Source organism: Frieseomelitta varia, unplaced genomic scaffold (genome assembly GCF_011392965.1).
Source record: "Frieseomelitta varia isolate USP_RPSP 00005682 unplaced genomic scaffold, Fvar_1.2 scaffold_29, whole genome shotgun sequence".
NCBI lineage: Eukaryota > Metazoa > Arthropoda > Insecta > Hymenoptera > Apidae > Frieseomelitta > Frieseomelitta varia.
In genome coordinates, this window is record NW_025110023.1 from 85,190 (window position 1) to 108,426 (window position 23,237).

Genomic DNA, 23,237 nt, shown 5'->3' on the forward strand with positions numbered 1-23,237 from the left:
AGAACTACCAAAGAATTGGTCCAAATTAATTTTATTTTTATTTAATCCTTAAGCCTACTAGGCTTAGGATAACTTCCAGTTTACATCTTTGTCTTTTCGTATGGTGGGCTATTATTACATTTACATCTATTTTCTTACCCTAATCTATTAATCGCGGAACTTGTATTCTGGTAATTTTATTTAATCTATCTGGTAATAATATAATAATCACCAAAACAAAATGCAGATGGAAAGAACGTTTATGGAAATATCTATTAATCTAGCCTCTAGTGATCTTGTAGTCTTGAAGAAGGAACCTAAACTTAATTCAGAAAAACAGAACAGGAGGAAACTTTCACTATCACTTCCCCTTTCTTCTTCATTGGAATAGTCAAAATGATCATTCGAGTATTTTTGTTATTGTAGATATTTTACAGATACAAAACAGTGTGTTTTTGAAGACTTGAACGATTCTTCGTAAAATACATAAATAAATGAGTACTATATTGTACACTGGGTGGACCAAAAGTTTCTTTCCATCTAATGAAACATCAGAATATAGGAGAAAACTAATTTCATTAATTTTAAATTAAATTTAAAGTTACTTTAAACCTAACCCAAACCTAACCGCCGTATGTGCGTTTACGAAACGATCATGGGTAGGGGAAATGGAAATTATCTGGTCGAGTCTAGCCGGTCGCACACACTATGTAACGCAGCCTCTCTTATCGGTCTTATTAATCATTCAACGAGCGTAACGTGGTTGCACGAAATGGAAAGAACGTATCGCGCAATTGTACGTAACGAGAAGGTTAACAAATTGTGCGACTAAGGATGTCATCTATCGACTCGTGTCGCGATTATCACACAATCTGTCTCGTGAGACTCCGTGTCAGACGTGTTGGCTTGTCGGACGCTCTTTGCGTCTCTTTCAGCAATTATGTAACTCGCGCCGTTTCGGACTGGATTGTTAAAATCCACATCACGCGTGAAATGTCTCGGAACTCCTTCCGAGATGGAATCTTTTTGATTTACGCGAACAAAAATTCGAGATAAAAAAAGAAAAGAAAAGAAAAGAATCTTTGATCTTTTTGGGAAGATTTCAAATGAAATCGTTCCAAAAGGATTACAAAGTTCATAGAATCCACGTTAAAATCCACGTACAAAATATTTTTCTAAGGAACGTGGTATGTTCGAAAACCTCTCGAGTCTTCTGATATTAAAAAAATTAACTTTTTGGAACTTATAACGCGTGTTTTCGTGATAAGAAGTAAAAGGGATCCGAAATCAGAAAAGTTATGATTTAAACTCGCCTTAATTTCACATTTAGTACCTCGTGCTTCGTTTAAAAAAAAAAATCCCTAGCACGAAACCTCTAAAAGAAAATGATCGACTCGACGCGACATAACCTACAAATTCTACCAGTACTGAAAGGAAAATTTAAATGTTTTTTCGTATCTTCTGCGGTGTTTCATGTAAGAAGAGGTTAATTATTCCTTCTGGACACGAAACCTTCCAAAGAAAATGATCGACTCGACGCGACATAACCTACAAATTTTACCATACAACCAGTACTGAAAGAAAAATTTAAATGTTTTTAATATCTTCTGCGGTGTTTCATGTAAGAAGAGATTAATTATTCCTTCTGGACAGATCCCTAACACGAAACCCTCCAAAGAAAATGATCGACTCGACGCGACATAACCTACAAATTCTACCATACAACCAGTAATTTAAATGTTTTTCATATCTTCCACGCAGTTTCTTTTGCGATGTTTCATGTAAGAAGAGGTTAATTATTCCTTCTGAACAGATCCCTAACCCTCCAAAGAAAATGATCGACTCGACGTAACATAACCTACAAATTTTACCATGCGACCAGTATTAAAAGGAACATTTAAATGTTTCTCACATCTTCCACGCAGTGTTTCTTCTGCGGTGTTTCATCTAAGAAGAGATTAATTATTCCCTCTGGACTTCACGAGGATTTCATAATTATGATAAAAAGTAGGTTGATTCGTGCAGGTGGTACGAGAGGCATGGCCAGAGATTCAATTAACAGAGTTCGCGTACGTGACTGGCTCTGATTTGCTTTCTATTGAAATCGAGCATCTTTCGAAATCTAACGTGGAATTATCTCTCGCGTTTGATCGTAGAAAGAAATGTAGCTCTTAAGATGTACAGGGTGGGCGAAAAGTTTCTCTCTCGCCTATTTTGTTTTAATAAAACATCAAAACGTAAGGAAAAACTAATTTCATTGATTTCAAATTAAATTAAGCTTAAGGAAGTGATTTTTGGCCAATACTGTATTTCGGTTGCTCAAACTCAACTCTACGTGTTGGAATTTAGATTGCGAAGAGGTACGAATTTCAGATTCACGTCATTTTATTTAATTTTATCTACCGGGATCAGGATTCAGCATGGAAAATGAAAGATTTGTACGACAGTCTCGAGTTGCTCGAGAAGCGTAGAGCTGGCTCTTCCGTGAAGGAAGTCTGGTTGAGTTTTCATTAGAATTCATCAAACCACCTTCGGGCTTCATTATATTGTAATAGCAGACCCACTGTGTAGAACTTACATTTCCATACGTTAAAAAGGGGAGATGTATGTATGTACAGTGCCCCAGGATCCTCGCATCTTGGCGCTTTAGAATGCTGGATGTATTGTAGGCAACGCACCATTGTTAGAACATTATACTTCTTCGTACATAATAATGAGTGGACATAACATAGTGTTGCCCCAGTATGTTTTCACTGTGCTGTGATAATATTTACTTGAGACACAATGCGTTGCTAATAAGAGCACAGCTTTGCGCGTTATAACACAAGATACACTGTGCAAGTTAGATTTCCACGTATTAGTATGACGTTATAAGCATGTACAGCCATGTTAATATTTTCATGTACAGCTATGTTAATATTTTCATACCGTGATAATTTTGTAATTTCTGTGTACTATGATATGGGAAATTTAGTTTTATCCTCTTTAATAAATAGATGTAATCCTATTGGAATACTTTTTCATACATTGTTATGATAGACAAGCTGATTTCATTCCACATGTCATGATATTATACATGCCATAAATTGTATATTAGTTTCGTGTTACGTGTATCAGTAAATATAATCAGAAATTCCCTCATACCTTGTGTACAATATTGGATAGCATGTATGTATATAGTACATAAACACAATTCCCATACATCATTCAGGACATATCTCTATGATGTATAAAACATCCATTCACACTCCTACCAATGAATATTTCACCTATAGTTCTGATGACAAGCACATACACAATTGTATAATGACAATTTCAAAATAAGTTTTCAGAATGAAAATATTAAACTCGGTTACAAATTTACATCTGCAAACTATGAATGTATCAATGAAGAAATTTTTCATAAGATTCTCCACTCAATACTTCTAGATCATTGGCAAGTGTTTCTAAAAAAAATCCTAAAAATCTCCAAAATTCAAATATATAGTAAAATATAAGTATAAATATAGTAAAGTATAAGTATAAATATAGTAAAGTATATAGTAAAGTATAAGTATATACAAGTATAAGTAAATATATAGTAAATTTCATATGTCTATGGACTGTGGAATGTACAACAAAGCAATCATTCTAAGAGAAGGAGAAGAGGGAAAAAAGAAAATTCAAAAGTTACAAGAGAGCGAGATTCGATCGACTGGAAAGTGGAGGTGAGAAAAACAGCTGGTCCCATGGTCACTGGGTCCGTTGTGAATGGACCCGTACTCGACGTAAAGAACCTCCACAGTAGTGGTGGGACGGGTGCAATCATCGCAATGAATTACAACGAGCCAGTCACCGAGAGTGACTCACTACGTTGCTCTAGTCGCTGCAACTCGATAAAAGTCTTTTTTCTCTGGCCTCCTCGTGGCGCGGAGGAATTCGAGAGAGCCCAGCCGCGGCAGCGGAAAGAGAGGAGGAGGAGGAGAGCCAACAGAAGCAGCCGCTTATGAATCATCTGTGCACGCGGGCAAAATGCACCGAGGTAGGGACAACACACGCAGAACAAGAGGACTTTCGTTCGTCGCCACTACCAACCTAACGAGCGATTTCTAGTGCTCTTAAACGCTGAAACTACCCGCCATTAAAAGTACCGAACTTGTGCCAGAGGAAAAAGTGTTGATGACACGATAAGTGACACGAGCATTTCTTAATTTACGAATCTTGGTGTGGTAATTTTTTATTATAAGTTGTTCGAAATGGGAAAGTGACGACGGGAGTCTATGGAGTTTGAAATTGTAACTAGGAGTTACGTTAATTGAGTAATTGTTTTTTTTTTTTTTTCGTTTGTTCGTTCACGAGGATTTAATTATTATAACTAGTAGTAGAATTAGATTTGTGAAATGATAATTGATTCCGAATTTGAACGACGTTGCTTCGTGAGTAGAGGACTACAGGCAGAGTCGAAATATTCGTTGCGCAAGAACGCTTCCCCCACTCTACTAGTTACCCCCACTCTCGCTAATAGACTACATGTATCTCTACTTTTATTACACGTGCACGCGTAGAAATCTTTAAACATCCTTCTCATACATACTTAACGAGTACAACTAACGTTCTTGTGTCTATAATAAAATACGTTTCTTAAATTCGAATATAAAGAAACGCGCAGAGTTGCTAGATTACAAAGTAATTAAAATTCTACTTCAGCGTCTTGGCCTTCCGCTAAATTATTACGAAACGCTCTGAAATTACTGAGGGAAACCTAATCCAAACCTAACCCAATCCCCCCCCCCCCCTCCGGGATGTGTTGAGTGAATTCGCAATTCTCACACAGTTACTTGACTTTCAAAGGCACAGCCTAACTTCTCGTCTATGTGCTGGCTCGTTTCGCGGATCGGCGCATCGCCAGAATTGCTGAAAAATCGGAGTCCACGTGAGCCAGCTCGTCAAGTATCCTCCCCCCTTTCTTTCCCTCCTTTGTCACTCTTTCTTTTCCTTTTCGAAACGCTCTCTCAGACCGCGCATACCGTGCCAATTATTCTCCGCACGGAAGTTTGCACGGCCTGGCGTGAGAGATTGATGCGAGAGTCGATGCACTCCGCGGGCGCTTATGTTTTATTCATACCTTTCACCTGGTTCGATAAGAAAATTATATTTAAAGTCGAACGCGGCCGCGTAATGCCGCGGCGAAAGAGAAAATCAAGTCCCGAGCCTCGTTCTTTCTGGAAAGTTGCGCGTCTTTTCATTTGACGTTCGAAGTCGAAGCCCTTTTTCTTCGAACATCGTAGGTGATCAGGCTCTGGTCGTTGTCAAAACGAAATTTTAATCGGAACTCGATTAACCAAAATCGAGCCCGCTTGTTTAGAAACGTGAAGCTCTTGTTACTCGAGAGAAACAATTAATGACATCTCCTTTGGACAAGTTCAGATAAATGGAGCTGTACTTGGTTAGGAATATTGCAAGATGCGCGAGACTCAAGGGAATGGTACGTGCTGCTATTTTGAAAACCGTGACTAAGGAAAATATTGACGAGAACGTATTGACAAATGATAATTTTCCAACCAGAAGGTATTTTTTTTTTTTTCTCCTTCCAAGGTTCCAAGAACCTTTGCTGTATATTTTAGTGCATACGATGTGAAACTTTCTCAGCGTGGAATGACGTTTAGCCGATTCTCTCACGCGAGAACGCAGAAGCACGTAAGACGCGTCCTACGTAACCTATGCAATGTTCAACGAAGTAATTAGGTGATTGGACAAAAGACTCGCTGGTTATTACGTCTATGGAAGTCAGATGCTTCCACGAATTGCTCTCGAGGAAAGAAGCACGTCCCACTGACTTGGAGCGTTCTACTCTAGTTCTATGGAAACTTTTTTAAAAAATCTAGACTTTTGACTTTAAAATAACTTAAAGACTTTAAGTTACTTTAGTAACTTAAAGACTACTTACTAAAGTAACTTAAAGTCTTTAAAATAACTTAAAGACTACTACTACTTTAGTAACTCAAAGACTTTAGTAATTTAAAAACTACTAGTTACTTTAGTAACTTAAAGACTACTAGTTGCTTTAGTAACTTAAAGACTACTAGTTACTTTAGTAACTTAAAGACTTTAGTAACTAGTTACTTTAGTGAGTTAAAGACTACTAGTTACTTTAGTAACTTAAAGGCTACTAGTTACATTAGTAACTTAAAGACTGCTAGTTATTTTAGTAACTTAAAGACTTCAGTAACTTAAAGTTACTTTAAAGTTAACTAAAAAGTAACTAGTAACTAAAATAGTTTAAATTAAAACTATTTTTTTTTTAAATTAGAGTTAATAAAAAATTCCTTTAGAAATTTTCAAAAATACTTCAAACTTCTGCGACGTTAGGAAAGTAATTAAGTTCCACAGAATTTAGAAACACTTGGGATTTTTCAGTTTTCGCTGTTCTTGGAAATATTTGAAACAACTGCAATTTATATCGAACGATTTGGAAGATAATTGTTCTCGAGACTTGCGCGTACTTCAGTGTTAACGTAGTCCGTATAGTTACCGTAACAAGGGGCCACTTCTAGTGAATCATTGCCACTGATTACGAAACGCGTATGACTCGATCGCTAGTCGAACAACGTCAATTCCTTGACGTCGATGAGTTCAAATCATTCCAGAACAATCGCGATACCACAAATCAGAGATAAAGCATTGTCAAGGTTACCAATCCTATGATTAACACATTAAACAAAAGACACTCGCCAACTCATCTCCATATCGTTGCATTTGTGAACTCTTTACTTGTGGAAACGAGAGGAGAAAACGAACTATAATGTGAACCTCTTATAACCACATTCTTGTCTGCTCGCGAGATAACATAGAAATATATGAAGTATTCAAAGTAAAGATGAAACAATCTATTATTGTTATCATAATCTATGAATAATAATTGTTATCATATAGTCTACATTAATAATTATTATTATAATCTATTAATAATAATTATTATCAGCTCGTAGATATATAATTTAATTTCTCGATATTCATAAATTATTTAATTACTATTCCCAATGAATTTCACCCGGTCATTAACTGACATGAAACTCGAAACAAAAACAACTCGTCGCATGTCCCTCCATATAATTTTCATAATAACTGATTATAAATATTCGACTATAATCTTTCGCCTGCTAGTCATAAATTGTTTAATCGCCATATCCATTAGATTTCACTCGATCATTAACCGAACTTATCGCGCCACCTCTGTCACAGTTAGTTTTCACATTAACGCCCATTAGTTTTTTTCTTTTTTCTTTTTTTTTTTCAGACAGCCATAAAATCAATTCACATTTAAACGGAGAATTTACTCGAGCGCTAAAGTGGCCCCCTGAAAGGTTCGATTTCACGGGCGATATCACAGTCGAGAAAAAGAGAGAAGGAAAAATTCGCCGACACGTTTACCGCGCTGTAACAGTAAGGTAGTCCAGTAAGGTAGTTTTCACGCCTTGGCTGAAACTAATCAAGTACATACTCTGGTTCTCGCCCGGAGTTCGCCGTCATTTTATAAGAGCATTATATCAACCGCCTGCCGCGAAATTGATCCGCGGCACTGTGTAATTTTCACGCGACGCGGATGCGTGTTTCGCGTTTCGATTCCGCTCCGCGCGAAAAGAAAGAAAGGAAAAAAAAAAAAATCCCGTGGCAACCTCTATATTTATCAGCGGAGCCGGATACTTTCTTCACGCTGGTGACCGAGCCCTCGACACTCTTCAAATCTCGAAAAGCGGACGATGGCTTCAAAAGGCACGCTAAACGAAACTTAAGACGTTATTACTATTTATATTATTATTATTTGGAAATTTACGACGAAATTTACGTTGCACAGGGTATAATTATACTTTATACTATACTATTGTAATTATAGTACAGTTAATTATACTTTATACTATACTATTATAATATACTATATTATTATACTATACTATTATAATATACTATACTATTATACTATACTATTATAATTATAGTATAGTTAATTATACTATTATAATATACTATACTATTATAATTATACTTTATACTATACTATAATTAACCAAATTAATTAACTAACCAAGAACTATACTATAATTAAGAATTATACTTCACAGTATCGCGAGAATTATTTATTTGAATAAAGAGAAGATTTGCGCTCTGGAGCTTATTGATGTAAAAAAAAAAAAATGTTATAACACTAGCTTGTGCTTGCTGCAGTACTAAACTACACTTAATCACAAAAATTAGGGGATTCGAAATGAAACGTGAAGCGATGAAAAAAATTTCGAGAAACAGTTTCAACACTCTTGCGCTGGCAACTGGTCGCGCGGACCATAACGAGTGACCGGAACCTTACATATACAACAATTCGTCGCTTTCATTTTCTTTTCGGATTCGTCCGTACGATATCCACTCGATAGAAATTATTCAGAGGCAACAAACAATTCCCATATTAAGAATAAAAGACAATTTCTACGGGAAGCGTAATTAAAAAAAAAATTTTCAAAAATATTACAGAGAACTCGAAAAGGTTTGAAAACATTTGAAGATACATTTGAGGATGTTAAAAACATCGAGGATCGAACGAGATTGTCCGAATGATTGGAATGAAGAGATTATTGGTCGCGAGGAGATTACTGCTCGAATGAAGTTGTACGGTTTCCGTGGAACGGGCGAAATTTCCGCGCGACGAATTAATGATCATCGACAGCCGCTTCGCGCGCGCTGGCACGACGGCCTACTTCGGGGCCTGGCGCCAGGCGTGAAACGAGAAAAGAATCGTGTCCAAGATTCTTGCAGTGGATCCGCTCGATCAAACGATTGTCCACGGAATTCTGTGTCTCACGACTCTGTGTCTTCGAGCATTCTTTATCGACGATGTTTAAAAACGATTTTCCTCTCGTCGTGTCGTTTCCTCTTCCATTAAACAGCTCCTCCACTTTTAGGTAATACAGCGGAGGTAAACCAGGTCAAATCGATGTTAGATAATCGCAGTTTCCCGACACAAAGGCCTCAAAGTGGCCAGCCAAGCCTCAGGCAAAAGAACATCGCCTCAAGGTATGTTATTTATAAACGATTCTACATTTTTACATTTTGGTAAAGTACTTAACAGGAATGTAACAAGAAAAATTCGAACGTTCAGAAAAGGTTGAGAAATCTTAACCTCTTGTAACATCGAGTTACACTTGTGGTTTCGGTTTGAAAAAAAAGGAAGAGAAAAGAGAAAAGAAAGAATAATAATTGCAGTGCCACGCGATTTGGATTGGAATTTAAAAATTTGAATTAATTCGAAAATTATACAAGTTTACGTCACAAGTGAAATTATATTCTAATAATTTACGTTGTCATAGCGCTTCAAGATCTTCGAAAGTCAAATCTACATTTCTTTTTAAGTTTCGAAAATCTGAATTATTTTTATTATTTTTATCATTTTGCTAGATTTATCTTTTTTGGATTATTATTATTATTATTAGAACTTTGCACTATATCAGATATAATTTTGACATAGTACGGAAAATTAATTTCATTTTCTTTTTTCGTAGCGATTACAAAAGCAACAGCTACACGAATCGATTTGTACAGGTTGATTCGGACAGTTGTCGAGCTAGTAGGTTCAGTGGCTAGTAGCTTCAACAACTAGTAGCTATTAGAAGGGAAACTTGCTACCGGTGAAAGAACTCGCGCGGTCAGAGACCATCGTGGAAACTAGAGTTTGCGCGCAGATGGATTCTACGTAGGAAATTACGATTTTTATACTTTTCAACTTTCGAAACGCCTCGGCCTAATTTCTTAGAGAATTCAAGAGAATCTTGAAGAATTAAGTATTTGATTTTCTAACTCTAAAGATCTCGAGAGGCTTTCCACTTATTCAAACTTCTTCGATTCCTCAACTTTACAAATTTTCAAATTTCCAAATCATAAAATTCTTCAAGCAAATAGATATCAAAGAATTAAATTTCAAAGTCATCCATATTTCCTTCATCCTCGAATTAGAAGGTGATTCTCGAATTTCTCGTACTTTCCATCGTCCTCAAATTTCGAGCTTTTAGATTCTTTAAGCAAACAAATCTCGAAGAATCGACTTTCAAAGTCATTCGAATTCCCGCACATTCTACATTTTCAAATTTTAAGCTTCCGAACTTTTTAAATAAACAAATCTCGAAGAAATCGACTTTCAAAGTCATTCGAATCCCCATTGCTTCTACATTTTCAAATTTTAAGCTTCCGAACTGTTTAAATAAACAAATCTCGAAGAAATCGACTTTCAAAGTCATTCGAATCCCCATTACTTCTACATTTCCAAATTTTAAGCTTCCAAACTTTTTAAATACACAAATCTCGAAGAATCGACTTTCAAAGTCGTTCGAATCCCCATTGCTTCTACATTTTCAAATTTTAAGCTTCCAAACTTTTTAAATACACAAATCTCGAAGAATCGACTTTCAAAGTCATTCGAATCCCCATTGCTTCTACATTTCCAAATTTTAAGCTTCCGAACTTTTTAAATAAACAAATCTCAAAGAATCGACTTTCAAAGTCATTCGAATCCCCATTGCTTCTACATTTCCAAATTTTAAGCTTCCAAACTTTTTAAATACACAAATCTCGAAGAATCGACTTTCAAAGTCGTTCGAATCCCCATTGCTTCTACATTTTCAAATTTTAAGCTTCCAAACTTTCCAAATAAACAAATCTCAAAGAATCGACTTTTAAATGAAAAAAAAAAAATCCATTAATTAAAAAAACGATTCTATCCAACCTCCGCCGAATCCCATTTTCTCTTCCGCTCGTTTCAATTTCAAACCGCCATCTTGTATCGCACATTCCTACACCTTCAAACAGCCTCAAACGTAGAGAGAAGTCGAGACACCACTTCTCGAAAACCGTCAAATATCGAAAAACTCCGATAATCCTTGATCTCTCTTTTAACCTGCTGGCCGAAAACCTGTCCAGGTTCACACGAGCCAACCTCGAGGTGGTTGCACGGTGTTGTACACGCGTGTATTTACATGCGTGGCACGGTCACGTGCCGTGCGGAGTGTCCTCTCCCAGAAAGCGGGCTATCGCCTCGTGCCGCGGCACAGATCGAGACGCGGAAAAATGCGCGTGGAATAATGCGTGCAGCAGGACGGCGCCAGCGCGTGTCGCCCCTCGCCCCACGACGCCCCTCGAGCGACGCAGCGCGTCTTCCCGAAGAGGATTGCCAGCGAAGAGGAGGCAGGAGAGCGTTCCGGCCGAGGAGGAAGGGTTAAGAGAGATCGTGAAAGAGTAACTCGAACGTACGTGTGCGTAATACATACGTATTGGGTGCGCGAACGTGTGTGTGTGTGTGTGTGTGTGTGTGTGTAAGTGATTGGCGTAATTTGGATTGTGAGAGAAAAAAAGCGATCAGGGGAGGTGCTTTTCTGAACGCGGAGCCACGAAGTTGCGTGAAAGAACGAAAATGGCAAGAAGAGGTAATTGAAGAAAATGGACGACGACAATGTTTAATAAAACTCTGTGTCTCTCACGAGAAGGGAGGAAGGAGAACAGACAAAAATGACAAAAAATACACTGAAAGTAAAAAACGCAACTGAAAGTAAAAAAGAAACTGAACAAAATGGACGATACAATCTTAAATAAAGTAAAATAAAAGCTTTGTGTCTCTCGCGATAGGGGAGGAAGAAAAATGATCAAAAATGACAAAAGAAATACACGGCGACTGAAAGTAAAAAGTGACGCTTAACTTCAAAAGGAGAAAAAACAGTGTACGAAAGATATATATAACAAATAATATATAAGATGTATAATATATAATATGATATGTAGGAATAATATATGATATAAGATATAAAATATATACGATATATAAGAATAATATATGACATAAAATATAAAAGATATGAAATATATAAAATATATGATATAAAATATATGAGATATTATTCTTATAATATATATATAATATGTAAGATAAGATATATAAGAATTATATATATATGATGAGATATTCTTATATTATATATAATATATATATATATAATATGTAAGATATATAAGAATAATGTATATATGATATATAAGATAAATAAGAATAATATATAAAATATATAATAACAAATAACAAGGGAGAACATCGGTTATGAGAAAATAGGAAAGGAGCAACGACTAGATACTTAAAGAAAAAAGGAAAAAAAAAAGAAGAAACTTGACTAGAAAAATCGGGTATGTAAATGAAAGTGAGCAGGGAAAGGGTTGGGTAGAAAGGACGTGGAAAGAGAGAGAGAGAGAGAGAGAGAAGGTAGATAGACGACGAGCGGATGAGGGTGAAAAAGAGCGAAAAATGAAAAGTGGAGAGACCGGAGTGAAACAGGGTGGACGACAGAGAGGTTGAGGGAAAGAGGGCAAGGGAAAAAGAAAGCAAGTTGTCTCGAACGTCTGCTCGCCAGATCGTTTTTCTTGGAGCAGCGGCGCCTCCGCATGGGACTGCTCGTTCTGATCATTCTCTCCGCGCTGTTATATCAGCTTCGAAAAAAAAAAAAAAACGAACGCTGGTTTCATCGAATCACCACTCTGCACGGTAGCTGTCGAAAAATCACCTGAACCGCGACGAAACCGTAAGGAGTCGCAGTGATCTTCATTGGAACTCGAAATTATTAGAAAAATATACTTCAATTCGTTAGAAAATTGAAAAACGATGCAGCTAAACTATGGAAATGTTCTTGTCAATTTGAACTGGATGTAATTTAATTTCAAGACTTATTTGAGCTTAGAGGATGTCTAAAAGATTTAATCTGTCAGAAGATTTAATTTAAATTAACAAGATTTAATTTGACAGAAAAGTGTTCTTTAATATTTTTTGTACTTTTGTATTTTTGATACTCAAAGATACTAATTTCTACTAATACGTTTGTTCCACTGTATACGAAATAATATTTGTAATTCTTCGAAAGTTATTCTCACGCAAATGCAAGGAATTGCACTTGAAGCGAATTTTCTTATAAATTATATTTTATATAAATAAAATATATATTATATATATATTAAATATATATTTAATATATATTAAAATATATATTATAAAATAAAATATATATTATAGATTGTATATTAGAATATAAATTATATTTTACGCTGGTTCACATAAGAACGAGAGTAAAGAGACGATTATTAGATTCGCGACTGAATAGACATAAACTATAACCTAATAAAGACTATAACCTAACAGAGGTAGAGAAGGAATCCTTCATTTGATGAATCGTGCAACAACTTGTTTCAATTTCTCGCTATCTTTCTATCGATTGAACTTGACTTTAATCGGGGAAGACTATTCTTGGAACAGTTTTCGTATATCTTCGTCCTACGAATTTATCTTATCTTCATTGAACCCAATTTAATTCCTGCTGGCCCGTCGTCGTGGTGCCATCCTCCTGATAATTTCGAAATTTAATGACCCCATTTCTGAAAACTAGCCTAACTACTTCCCAATAGTCTTTCGTTGAAACAAGAATTTCATTTCGTTGTAAATCAGAATCATCAGAGACAAATTTAGGAAGAGATCACAGATTGTGAAACTGTATATAATATGGAATAAGCCTTGTTCACTGTACGATACCTAATCAATTAGGGGAATAATAACAAATTATTTATAGCAATACTGTCAATATTCACTATTAATATTATAATAATAATCCAAATGTGTAATTGTCAACAAATCTAAAGATTTAGAACATGAGAAAATTACTAAAATTATTCCCTAAACTCCTCAAAATCTCTCCGTATAAAAAGAAACTTCTTTCTTTAAAAGAAAAGAAAACTCTTCAAAATCCTCTTAAATTATATTTATTCTTAAATTAATATAATAAGGTATCTGATCCTAGTTTATTACTCAATTTTAATATATTATTATATAAAAATTTATATTATTAATATTAATTTAAATTTCACCTGAAATTAAAAAATTTAATATAAAAATTATTTTTACTATAATAAAATTTATAAATTATTACATTATAATGTAAGTTTAACCGCTATTGCTGGCACTTTAATTTATACTTATGAATTTTAATTCCCCCTATTTAATTTTCATTAAATTATATAGAATTTTTATTTTTATTCTTATTTATTTATTGATAATTAATTTATTTTAATTAATAAATAAACTATTACTAAGTAACTAATTAAATAAACTAATTGATAAATTGATTTATTTTTATTTTATTATTTTTAGAATATTCATTCTATTATAAAAGGAAAAAAAAATCATCAACGAAGATCGAAGAAAAATTTGTTTTTTTTCAGAAGAAAATTCGCAGAAAATCATGCACGTGCGATTCGAAGGCTGGGAGCAAACGATCGTATAAAATCTGAACCGTCAAGTGGCACCGATCGGTCGGGCGAAATTTGTCAAGGGAAAGGGCGCGTCACTTTCTCCGGTGTCGCGAATAATTGAACCGCGAACGTGGAGCCAACGCCTCGCCAAAAAAAGGAGGAGGATTATATCGGCTGCGGTGACTGGCCATGAAAATAACTGGAATCGATTTTTCAGCGGAGGCCCCCGCCGGTTTCCAAAAAAGGGCACAAAAGTTGCTCCGGCGCGCGCACGTGTCGTTAACCTACAATTTTAAAAGCCGGTCACCTCTTTCCACGTGAATATTCGTTCTGGCCGCAGGTGCATCGAAAAAGGCGGTGACGTTTTCCAAAACGAAGTCTTCGTTCGTGTTTGTATTTTGAATTTCGCGCCATTTTGAAAGGGACGCGTCGAAACTGGATATATTGATTTGTCAGTTGGAGACGATATGATTTTAGAGAGAACATTTGCATCGAAAAAGGCGGCGACGTTTCCAAAACGAAGTCTCTGTCCGTGTCTGTATTTTCTTTTTTTTTTTTTTTTTTTAATTTCGCGCCACTTTGAGGGGGATTAAAATTAGATATATTGACTTGTCAATTGGAGATAATATGATTTTAGAGAGAGAATTTGTTTCTGAGGAATAAATGGAAATTATCCACATTTAAATTTCGCGCTAGTCTCAAAAGAACGATTGGAATTAAATTACAATCGATCGACTGATATGATTTTGGAAGAAGAACGCGTTTTCTGCGAGTGAAGATTATCTGAATTTGAATTCCGCGCCAATTAGAATCGGGTACGTGTTGATTTCAATCGACATATCAATTGGAGATAAGGAGAGTAATTTCAAGACGATATTTAAATTGTTTTCATTCTGATCAAGAATGAACTAATCTCGAATAGTGAAGCAGGAGAGATCACTTTCATCCTTCCTTTCTCGCAAAAAATTGAAAAAAAGGAAGAAAAAAAACGAAAGAAGTGAGAGTGCCACCTGGAGGACGTGAACCTTCACGTAATGAGCCGATCGAGTTACCAAGAGTCGGAAGCTGTGCTTAGGCACTAATTTCATTGGCGATCGATTTTCTACTTCTCACGACGCTGGACGTTGAACCACAGTCTTTCTATTCGAAGAATAAAAAAAGAAAATGCTCTTTCCTTTGCCCCTGTTCAACTTAACCTCTTGCCACGCACGTTGAGAATTTTTTGTCTCAAAATTGCAATATTTTCTGAGTATCAAATATACTTAAGTATAATCCAGGCGAAACAAATGATAAATTTATTACTTCTCAATAATTTCTATTCAGTGATATACCGACGAGTTCGAAAGGAAAAGAAAGCGACGAATTATTGTATATACGGTTCGGTCACTCGTTATGGTCCGCAATCAGTTGCCAGCGCAAGGAGTTAACCTCTTACGCGGGGGATTTGTACCAAAATTGCAATGTTTCCGCAGTTTTAAGTATATTTAAGTATAACCCAGCGAAAATGATAAATCTATTATTTCTCAATCATTTCTATTCAGTGACATCGTACCGACGAGTCCAAATGAAAAAGAAAGCGACGAACTGTTGTATATGCGATTCGGTCACTCGTTATGGTCCGCGAACCAGTTGCCAGCGCAAGGGGTTAAAATCCAGTCTGAAAACGATTCTACAAGGAAATTTATAACACGAGTATCGGGGGAAAAAATTTTATATTACATTCGTCGTTGAAAAAAATAATACGTACGTGACATTACGAAAATTCGTGGAAAGCCAGCTGGCAGGAAGGGCAATTCGTTCGGAAAGGAAACGAGCGAATTTATTAGGGGCACGTTCCAAGTATTTATTAAATATTCCCGGGGCCGGCTGCTGGCTGGCAAGTAATAAAAATTACATTCGAACGAACGCGACGTTTCTAATTGTCGTATTTATTGAACGTCCCGTCGAAGGCGCTGAAAGGGCCATTCAACGCCTCCGGCCAGACTATTCGCGATTTCCTGACATCGAGTACGATATCGCGCCATATCCCATAAACACTAAAAATACCCGTATTATTACCTTCTTGAAACACCAGCCCCTGGTTCCATAACGCGCTTTTGTAATAAATCGGGGGAAAAAAGGATTCGGTCGAAGTTCTTGGTCGAGCGGCGGGAAATTTGAATTACAAAGCGCTCGAACACAATTCTGGACGATATTCTTTTTTCGAATTTTCGAAAAGAAAAATCTTAAATTCAATATTCTAAATTCTCGAACTCTTAGGCTACAAGAAAATATTTGAGACAAGTGTCCGTCAGATTATTTCGACGATCTAAATTTTAGAAGTCTTGAACTCTAGAAAAATATTTGGAACACATCCTACGAACACTCAGATACTAAGAAAAAAGAGAAATATTATTAATAAATCTCGGAAGATTTAAAAGAAAAATCTTCCGAGTAACTTGATCTTCGTCTAAGAAAAATTAAAGAATAGAATACATGTAGAATTAAAGAACAGAATGCGACAGTTTATATATACGGTGTGAATTTACCTGTAGATGCGGTGAGTTTTTTTTTTTTTTCGTTGAATAAAAATTCTTCGGCTCGAAAAGGATTGTTAGAGGTCCCGCGGCCACCGGAAGAGCGATTAGGATTGCTAATGCCCGAGAGATAAATGTGGCGAGACACTAATTAAGGACGCCGATAGATCACGCTTCGGCTAATGTCGAATTTTGCATATCACCACTCTGTGGGAAAGACCGATCCCTATGTACATACGATCGCCTTTTGGTTAATTAAAAGAAGCAACCAAAACACTTTCTTCCCGCGATCTTCGTTTCAGTGAAAATTACGTAACAGAATAACGTCCACTTAAATAGACGCACAGTTGATGTTGGAGAGATCTACTGTTCCTCACCATTATTATTATTATTGTGAATATCGTGTTTCAATTTCAATGGATATTTCCTTGAATTTTGGAAAATTATCAAACTTTGATGTCGAAACTCTGGAAAATATTCAACGTTTCGTGTTCAAATGTTGGCAAATACTCAACGCAATGCGTTCAAATATCTAGCGTCCCAGATTTGATCCTAACCTTTCAAATCGATTCTGATTCTCTCGAGGAACCTCGAATTAAACAAATTGTAATACACTGACTTTTTCTGAAGTATCTCTGCTTTAAAATTTTCAAAATTGAGACGATCAAATCTGAACAGTGTCGTCCTCGATCCAATCTAATTCTATTCATCCCCAATCGTAAAAACGTCCAATCCTCCATTTCCGCCTCCAAACAAAAAATTCACACGCCCATCCAAAACTCGATTCAAATCCAACTGTAGAGTCATTCCATCGATCGTGTATGCTAATGCCAATCATTGTTTCTCTTCTAAAGTCGCTTCTAAACGACGACGATAAATGGACGACAATGGCCTCGGCGAATAAAGTTCACCGAGAGACTGTGCACGACGATTATCCTTCGTTATCGAACCTGGTTATCCCGTTGAACTGGAAGAAAAACCGAGGGATGGGCTTAACGTTGCAATTCAATTGTTCGTGGCCGAGGCAACCCGCTAATTGCAAAACAAACGCGGCGATTCCGCGTAAATGCGCGCGTGTGCTTTCTAATTACACGCTGCGCACGGTTCATCGTTCCGTTGCATTAATCCGTCGAGTATATCGCTAATGGAATAGCGGCTATGAACTTAATCCTCGTGTTTAGCACGAAGGAGAACAATATGGCGCCTAATCCTCCTTCCCTCCCCCCTCCCCCCGTTTTTCGTCTCGAGAAAAAATGATTACAGCTGAGCATGCTAGGTGAGAGATTAGGATTATACTTAATAAGAGGGAGGTGCATAGTTAGAAACGATCGATATCAAACTTTTTGTATTTGTGGTCGATGATTAGAACCATACTGGCCACAGCTATACCATAAAATTATAATGACTATATTATATCAGGTGGTTCGTTTACGTGGCTGATTTTCATTATGATTTTCTCAGAGTGTAATTTTTATTATATCGTGGAAGTAAAAAGTATCGAAAATTAAAGCGTCTGCTGCACGAGTATCATGTCTCATGTTGGAATATTTGTGAGAACAATTTTAGATTAAAGTACAATTCAATACCGGTTGTTCCAGGTACACAGTAAATTACATTATTCTTCTTGTTAAAGTAAGAGAAGAAAAGACTCGAGTTCGACTCATCGCGCGGATGGAACATCCCGCAAGAAATTGCCGATTCTTGTTGCTTTGATATCGCACCCAATGCATATCTCGAACGCGATGCAGATTTCTCGATGTCGCACGCGAATAATAAATCCGATATCCCCGGATCTCATTTCTATTATTAACGATCGACCTTAATTTCACGTTCGCGGTTCGAAAGTGTTCTCGTCGCGAGAGCCAACGTGGTGCCACGGTTTCCAAGTGCCATAGCCACTGGCCACCATCACGTTAATCGTGGCTCCCAGTCTTACGTACATACATACGTGCCTAAGAACAATGACGGTCAATTGTCGTAATTAGAACTCCGAGTTTACCGTACGAATCAAACGCAGCTGTTCATCCGTGCATACATATACATACTGTATAATTTCTCACATTTCGTTGTTTTCGTAAAATTTCGTACAGTAGCTTCGTGAACCATCTTATGCTTGCCATTTTTAACTAATTTTTAATTAAAAATATTTGAATAAGTATTCTTAAGAATTTATTTATGTCCACCATTTTCAATTTCCAACTTGATATTTAACAAAGTATTCTAACCTCTTAAGAATTTATTTATACCCACCATTTTTAATTTCCAGCTTGATACTTGAACATATTGCTAAAGTATTCTAACCTCTAAAGGATTTATTCATGTCTACCATTCTTAATTTCCAATTCGATATTTGAACATATTGATAAGGTATTCTAACCTCTTAAAAATTTATGTCCACCATTTTTAATTTTCAACTCGATATTTGAACATATTGCTAAAGTATTCTAACCTCTAAAGGATTTATTCGTGTCCACCATTTTTAATTTCTAACTTGATATTTGAACATATTGACAAACTATTCTAACTTCTTAAGAATTTATTCATGTTCACCATTTTTAATTTCCAATTCGATATTTGAACATATTAATAAGGTATTCTAACCTCTTAAAAATTTATGTCCACCATTTTTAATTTTCAACTCGATATTTGAACATATTGCTAAAGTATTCTAACCTCTAAAGGATTTATTCGTGTCCACCATTTTTAATTTCTAACTTGATATTTGAACATATTGACAAACTATTCTAACTTCTTAAGAATTTATTCATGTTCACCATTTTTAATTTCCAATTCGATATTTGAACATATTAATAAGGTATTCTAACCTCTTAAAAATTTATGTCCACCATTTTTAATTTTCAACTCGATATTTGAACATATTGCTAAAGTATTCTAACCTCTAAAGGATTTATTCGTGTCCACCATTTTTAATTTCTAACTTGATATTTGAACATATTGACAAACCATTCTAAGAATTCTTAAGAATTTATTCATGTTCACCATTTTTAATTTCCAATTCGATATTTGAACATATTGCTAAAGTATTCCAACCTCTTAAGGATTTATTCGTGTTCACCATTTTTAATTTCCAACTTGATATTTGAACATATTGATAAAGTAAAGTAACCTCTTAAGAATTTATTTATGTCCACCATTTTCAATAATTTCCAGCTTGATACTTGAACATATTGACAAAGTATTCTAACCTCTTAAGAATTTATCTAGTATTACATATTCGTTATACACAGACTGCATATTGCATTTCATGGTATGAAAAGTACAATTAGAATCATACATTAACCTCCATTTATTAAAGACTACTGTTTCCTAACCTAAAAAACTTGAAACATCAAAAGTATTATTCGCAACTAATGATCAAATTTTCCAGAGGCATGAGCATCTGGAAAATACAGTAATTAAAATATAATTTTCGGATTTCCAATTTTATAAATGAATAAACTACTCGAACGATATTCGAAATGTTAAGTCGAATGAAATTCCCCAACATTAGCATTCAAGTATTTGTTCGTTCGTTAGCCAAGGTGTACAGTGAACTCTGCTATTTTGTAACGTAGAAGCCGATCGGTGTAACGAAGGTCGTGGTGTATCTGGCCTCCAACACGGTACCACCAGTGGCTTTTCGTCGGCTTCCACAGAGATATTAGCTAAGCGAGCGGCTACGTTATACATATATGGAGGTGAAACAGCCGGTTCACAAAGGACATTCCATTCCATCTTACGCTGGCTGCATTAGCTTTGAACCACCATGGCCACTACATGGATCCCACAATCCGAACGCTGAAATAACGTGCGTGTCCTCCGTTCAGACATTCAGAACTTCCATGAGGAAGAGAAATTTTTACAGACGAAATAATTTCTCTTATTGGGAGAGTGTAATTGTTGGAGCTGGAGGAACTTTGAGCTCCAATCCTAAAGGAGGAAAAACTTTGCAATTGAAAGAAGAATTTCATTTTTGTCATTAGAGAAGTCTAATTTTTCTTTTTTTTTTTTTTTCAGAACAAATTTTATGGACGAAGGGATGGAATAACGGCGAAAATTACATAAAAATTTTGGACTTTCACCTTCAAGAAGAGGAATTTTATGATAATTATTATCAAGAAAAGGTGGATAATTTTTGATAAATTTCAAATGAAGAGGACGAGATATATTCCCTGTTATTAATGAGTTCTTTCTAATTTTCTAGATGAGGGAATAAGGTCGAAACTGAACAGGAACTTTCAGCTTCGATAAGGTAAGAGACATTTTAAAAAGAACTAAATTTCATCGAACTAGAAAATTTCTCTTGGAAGAAAGTCGATCGACCAAGTGAGAAAAATTCCTCTGGGCCTCCACCGAAAATTCTGAAGCCTGTCCACGATGGGGCACAGTTATCTTGTACATATCCAGTTGCAGCGTCGATTGCGAAACTTACGTTCTGTTTACAACGTGGTGTAATGCACGCGTGAAAGTGGTCGTCGTGTCACGAAAGTAAGAAAAAAGAAAAAGTTCAGTGCGTTTAATAATGACCTAATACCAGGTCGGCATTAAATTTGAACGAGCGGACCTCGTCCAACGATATCGAACACCGTACACGGCTATTCGATACACGAGCGACTAACTGGCTATAATAGTACACTACTCACATGAATATTTTCGATTTTTGAAAAATTATTAAATAATATTTAAATTAAAACAAAATTGTATACTTCAATTCATTTCAAAGTGTGAAGCCTCTACTTTTGTAATTTTGGAGTCATTTTTTTTTTGGAAGATGATTTTTTTTAGCATATGAATGGTCTGCACGAAGAAAATCAGCCCTTTTTTAATTAAATAATTAATTTTCAATTTTAATTTGATAGTTGGGAATAATTGGACGACAGAAGATTGTACAAATCTTCGAATAATGATATTGACGTTGATTTATAATTTATAATTTATAATTTCACTACATTTTCTAGTATCTTTATTCCCATAATTTCTGCCAAATTTCGATTTTTATATTTAATAAGGAGATCACGTAACGTAACAATGCTTGCAGACAAATATTGTAACAAATAATAAAAAAAATTAATTTAATATAAAAATAAATTTACGTATTCTATTTTATGAATGATTCTCTACGAATTTCGAGTAAAAAATACACAACAGGAATTGGATCTCCTATAAATCACGACGAGAAACACCAGTTCCCTTCTCCTTTTGAACAACCACGACAATTCAAACTAACAACGCTTTTCAGCATATTTGTATTTTTCATCGTCAGTCGGAAGTTTCGACTTTTATTATATACAGGATGTTTAAAAATCGGCAAACGCGCGCACGTTTGAATGAAGAAGACTTTAGACACGGTTGCCTTCCGCGTGGTATAGATAGTCGCTATACCACCCCATGCTGAACTTTCCGCTTAGTCAGGATTATTTTCGTTACTAAATCCGGCTGAAAATGTTTCTCGCGTCGACTCTGCGCCAGTATCTTTCACAGTGATTTCCAAATAATTTTTAGCTGTTGTACACCTCCTAATAACAACGACGTAAGCAATTTTTGCAAACGTGAGACCTGTTCGAACCTAGTAAAAGTTGACGTTCACCTAGTAAAAGTTAACGTTGGTAAGAGTCACTCGTTCGTCTTTGGAATGACGATTTTTTTCATTGAAAGTCGGCTGCGATCGGTATCGACGGAGTGTAACGTGAAACGGATTGTATCAATTTGCAAACAATCGCGTGAATTTTCACCGCGTGTCAAAAGCACTTTCTCCCTTTCTGTCGTAACTCCAGGACTGCCACAGTTCTTTTTTTTTTCTTTTTCATTTTTCCAAGGAATTCCCCTTAGTTAAAGATTATGATGAATTTAATTAAAGGTTAAACTTCGTGAAACTTCATTACGTTGTATTGATAATCCACGATCAGTAATGGATATTAACTTCCTGAGCTGGAATTTGTCCCAAAATTGCAATATTTCCTCAGTTTTAAGTATATTTAAGTATAGCCCAGGCAAAACAAATGATAAATTTATTACTTCTCAATAATTTCTGTCCAGTGATATCATACCGACGAGTTCGAAGGAAAAAGAAAGCGACGAATTGTTATATATACGGTTCGGTCACTCGTTATGGTCCGCAATCAGTTGCCAGCGCAAGGAGTTAACCTCTTGCGCTGGAATTTGTCCCAATATTGCAATATTTCCTCAGTTTTAAGTATAACTCAGGCAAAACAAATAATAAATTTATTACTTCTCGATCATTTCAATCATTCAATCCATACCATATCGACGAGTTCAAAAGAAAAAGAAAGCGACGAATTATTGCATACGGTTTTGGTCGCTCGTTATGGTCCGCAATCAGTTGCCAGCGCGAGTGGTTTAAAAATAAAAGAGTTCCTGCGAGTTTCAACCGGGAATGTACTACAAGACGAATAATAGAGAGTTTTAAACAAATAATTTGAAATTTAA

At 35.7% G+C, this 23,237-nt stretch overlaps 1 protein-coding gene across 1 annotated transcript in view; it reads right to left on the minus strand.

The window, feature by feature from the left end:
• Positions 1-23,237, minus strand: part of LOC122529491 (dentin sialophosphoprotein) — an 82,056-nt gene that overhangs the window by 26,842 nt on the left and 31,977 nt on the right. The gene's annotated exons all lie outside the window — the stretch shown is intronic.